This window comes from Vombatus ursinus, unplaced genomic scaffold (assembly GCF_900497805.2).
Source record: "Vombatus ursinus unplaced genomic scaffold, bare-nosed wombat genome assembly UNPS02009062.1, whole genome shotgun sequence".
Lineage (NCBI taxonomy): Eukaryota > Metazoa > Chordata > Mammalia > Diprotodontia > Vombatidae > Vombatus > Vombatus ursinus.
The window spans coordinates 1058496-1063492 of NW_020948840.1; positions in this window are offsets into that span (position 1 = coordinate 1058496).

A 4997-nucleotide genomic window follows, 5' to 3' on the forward strand; every position below is an offset into this window, starting at 1 on the left:
CTTCTTCTTCTTCTTCTTCTTCTTCTTCTTCTTCTTCTTCTTCTTCTCCTTCTTGAATTTCTGCAAGAAAATAGATTTTGAACAATTTTCAATTTGCACAAAGGATGTAGAATGTTAGTCTCCTGCTAAATGTACCCCCGTTAGCTCCTGCTCAGAAATAACTGGAACCAGAGCTGAAAGCTTGCTCTCAGTGGCAATGGCACTAGCAAGGCACAATCACAATAGCCTCTCAGAGTGACTTTAGAAATTATTTTAGTTCAGCCCCTTTAGATGAGGAAACAGGCTCAGCATTGGGAAGAGACTTAATTGCTCAAGGGCACACAGATAGAAAAGTTAGGAAAGCTAGGATTTGAACCCAGCTCCAATCCCTGTGTGTTTTCCATTACACCCTACCATTCTTCACTGGAAAAAAGATCTTTTAACATCTGAATATGGAGAATAGGCACAGAACTTATGATTTCACTGGTATTGGTCTGGGGTGTGCTGAAGCCAGCTCCTTGGGCCTCCCGAGAATTGACTGTTAAATTTTCAATGTGAATATTTAAACCGAAATCAGCAAACAATACAAATCAGGGCTTGATTTAGTGTTTTGTTGATTATTTAAACTTAAGAAAGTGATGGAGTAATGTTAATCATGTAGATTAAACTTAAAAGTATGACACAAAGAAAATTTTTTGGAGGGGGGACAGGTGTTAAACATTTACTAGCTCACTTTTGGTTTTAAGGAACTCTCTGGCTAGGCAAAACTTGAACCCAGGTCTTCTTAGCTGCAAGACTATTCTTTAGACATTATATCATCTTTCCTCTTAATATCTAAATAACTTGTAAGAAAATACTATATTAAATTTGACAATCTTAGTGAAATGGATAAATATTTACAAAAATATAAACTACCCAGATTAATAGAAGAGGAAGTAAAATACTTAAATAACCCCATCTCAGAAAAAGAAAGTGAACAAGCCATTGATGAACTCCCTAGGAAGAAATCTCTAGGGCCAGATGGATTTACTCACAAGAATATCTATGAAAATATTCTATTGCATTTAAGAACAATTAATTCCAATACTATATAGACTATTTGGGAAAACAGGTGAAGAAGGAGTCTTACCAAATTCTTTTTATGATACAAATATGGTGCTGATACCTAAGCCAGGAAGAGTCAAAAAAAGAGAAAGAAAATTATAGATCAATTTCCCTAATGAATATAGATGCAAAAGAAAATGTATTTTGAGCTATTCATTTGTGCTGTAGAGGGCACACAAGTGTTAGAAATGTAGGCCTATTTATCCTGTATTTGAAATATAACTGAAATAATAATGGCTCACTTTCTATAAGATTTACAAAGTGCTACCTATAAGGTAGATAGTGTCAATAGTATTATTCTTATGGTACAGATGAAGAAACTGAGGCTCACAAAGGTAGGAACTCAAGAGGTAAGTGTCAAGAGTAAGTGTCAGAGCTGGGATTTGAACCCATCTCAATTTAATCAAATTTAGTATTTCTTCTTTTAAAAATATCTTTATTGATATGTTTTGTTTGCATCATTTTTATTTCTAAGTATCTCTTTTCTTCCTGCATTCCCATCAAGCCATCCTTGAAAAAAAAAAAGACAGAAAATAGAGGAAAAAGTTTTACGAAGCTAGCCTATACATTTATCCTGTCTGGCGGTGAGCCTCCATGTATTTAGGTTCTTAGAAGGCAGATTCAATCTGTTGCTGGGATCACATCCAAGACATTTCCAGTAGAATCTGGTAGAGCTTGTGCTTAGCAGTTCTAACCTTTGAGATCCTTGGGTTCCCTTTACATTATAATAAGACATTGGAATAAGACTATTTGTATTTAGTAGGAGGAAAATTGAGAAGGATGAGGGTACTAACAAATGGGAGGAATTAGGGAAGGTTTCCTATAAATGTTGGCACTTGAGCTTAATTTTGAAGGAAGGCATAGACTCAGACACACAGAGATGAGGAACAAGTGAATTCTAGGCATGAGGGATCAACACCCTGGATGTATACGTGGAGGCCAGAGATGGGCCATCAAGTTCAAGAAGTGGTTAGTAGTCCATTTTGGTAGAATTGTAGAGCTCATGAAAGGGAATGGGTCTGAAATAATGCTGGAAAGATAGATGGGAGACTGAAGGCCTTAAATGCAAATCTGAGAACTATTTTATTGATTTATTTTATTTATCTATCTATCTATTTATTTTATTTTATTGAGTCTGTTTTATTGCATAGGCACTGAAGGTTTTTTGAGCAGAGGACATGACATAGACCTGTATCTTAAGGTTATCTTGGTAGTTGTGTAGAGCAGTGCTTCTTAAACTTTTTCCACTCGTAACTCCTTTATGCCTGAGAAATTTTTACACAACCCCAGATATATAGGTATATAAAATAAGTACACAAATCAAACATTCACTGATAACAAATCATAAAAAAATTTATTTTAAAACAATTCTTTGGTGTACATATAATTTTACCATTGATTAAAGACAATAGTCCCAAATCTGAGCCAAGGTGTTTCTGGCAGCATTTGTTGGGTGATGGCACGCACAGCAAAGTGCGCATGTTGTGTGTTCACAACCAAAACATCAGTGAAGTCGTGTGATGAGACATGGGCAAATGCTCCCAGAAACATCTCGTATTCATGATGTGTTTGATTTTTAATTAATTTTTGTCATGTGTTCAGAAACATTTTACTGTTGCCAATTTTTTGCCACCCCCACATTCAGTTATGTGACCCCATATGCGACCCACAGTTTAAGAAGCACTGAACTGGAGGATTGATTGGATAAGATAGAGACTGGAAACAGAGAGACAGATTAGGAGGCTATTATAGTCTAGGCAAGAAATGATAGTATCTGAACATGAGTAATGGTTGTTTGAGAGAAAAGAGCACAGATAGAAAAGATAATATGGGGGAGAAAATGACACCTAGGTTGTGAATGTGAATACCTATGCCGATGGTGATACCCTCAACAGAAGAAGGGAAGTGTGGAGGAGGGGTAAGATTAGGGAGAAGATGACAATGATGGGTATTTTGAGGTCAAGATGCACATGTGACATCAAGGAAGGGATATCCATCATGAAATTGATGGTAAGTGACTGAGTACAGAGGTGGCTAGGTGGTGCAGTGTATACAGTGTTGGGCCTGAAGCCAGGGAGACTCATCTTTCTATGTTTAAATATGGTTTCAAAAACTTACTAGCTAGGTGACTGTGGGCAAGTCACTTCACCCAATTTGCCTCATTTTTCTCATCTATAAAATGAGCTAGAGAAGGAAATGATGAATTACTCCGCTATTTTTGCCAAGAAAATCTCAAATGGGGTCACAAAGAGTCAGACATGACTAAACAACACTAGATTGAGTTCAAGAAAAAGATAATGTCTGAATATAGATTTAGGAGTCATTTGTATAGAGACTTGAGGAGAAGTGTCAAGAAAGGAGAAGGCCTAGGATTAAGGCTGGGGAGACTCACACTAATAGCAGGGACAGATGATGATTCAGCAAAGACTGAAAAGGAGCAGTCAGAAACATAGAAAAATAGAATCAAGAAAGAACAATGTCATGGAAACCAAGAGGTTAAGAGAGTGTATAGGAGAAGGGGGTGGGGTTGAATTAGCCCCACTCATGACACCAGTTTGAGTTAGTGCTGTTTCTCTAAGTTTGTAGGATGCTTCCTTAAAATGAGATGGAGAATTGATTTATTTCTCATATCCTACATTTGCTGATAAATGCCTCTCCAAATGAGTGATTCTATGATAAATTGGCATTCACACTTGGGAGGGAACTCATCTAACAAAACTTATAAATCCAAATGAGATTTATTGAAGGATGTGTTTCATAGCTAATTGAGGTCTCCAATGACTTAGAGATAGGAGTGCTGCTAATCTCCAGTGTAATTATTGGGGGAGAGTGTTGATCAGGACAGCAGTTCACAGACGTGTATTTCCAGCTTTCCTGTTTTTCGCAGGAAGATTTCATCACTAACATGCTCTGGTCAGCTTTCCTGGTGTCCCAGGGCAGTGACTTCATCATCTCATCAATTGTCTCTGTTCCCAGATCTAGGCTTTTGATTCTTTGGGCATTATAGTTGATTGACAGAGAAAAGTGGGGAGAGAATACCTCATATTTTATGCAGCTATTGTTCACTTTTGGGTCTACCCTACCTATCTGACTCATTCCATAGCTGCCTTTGGGCCTTTTCTCATAGAGATAGGAGCCTGTTCTTTATGACTTGGCTTGGCTCAGCTCTGAAAACCTTTCTCAGTGGCCAGGAGCTTGTCCTTCACACAGGTGGTCATGAGCTCGTAAAGTGTGGGGAGTACAGTGGGTGAGGGAATAGTAAAACAGAACAAAGGTGCAGTGTGTTCATGGTCTGATGTGATTTAACTCAGCTCTCCTGATCTACTCTATAAAGCAGGCTATAGAGACAATGACCATCCATTCATCCAGGGCCCATTATTCAAAATTTAACATGTTGGGCAGTTTTATATCTATAAAATAGACCAGCATTTAATAGATGACTGGGGTGTTAGAATAGGCTCCAACACAGGGATGATCAGTATCAAAAGTAACAGAAAGGGTGAAGGGATTGAGGACTAAGAAAAGGTCATCTGGTAACCTTAGAGCCATTTCAGTAAAATGGAGTCAGATTATTAAGGTTAAGAAATAAGTGCATGGGTTGGAGATGGAATCAGGAATTGGAGACCTTTAAAAAAATAGGAGTTGGATAGTGAGAGGGAGAAAAAAATACATAGTAGGATGAAAGTTTGGGGTTGGCAGGGTTAAATGAGTTTTTTTTAAAAGGATGAGGTAAGCCTGAACATGTTTGTAGACAGCAGGGAAAGAGTCAGTAGAAGGGAGAGACTAAAAATGAGAGGTAGACAGAGTGACAGTGAGCAGAAACAGAGCGAGTGAGAGAACACAGTGGGTCAATGCAAGATAGGACAGTAAAGGAGGAGAAATTGGGCAAAGATATAGTGGGGTTTTAAGTTTTC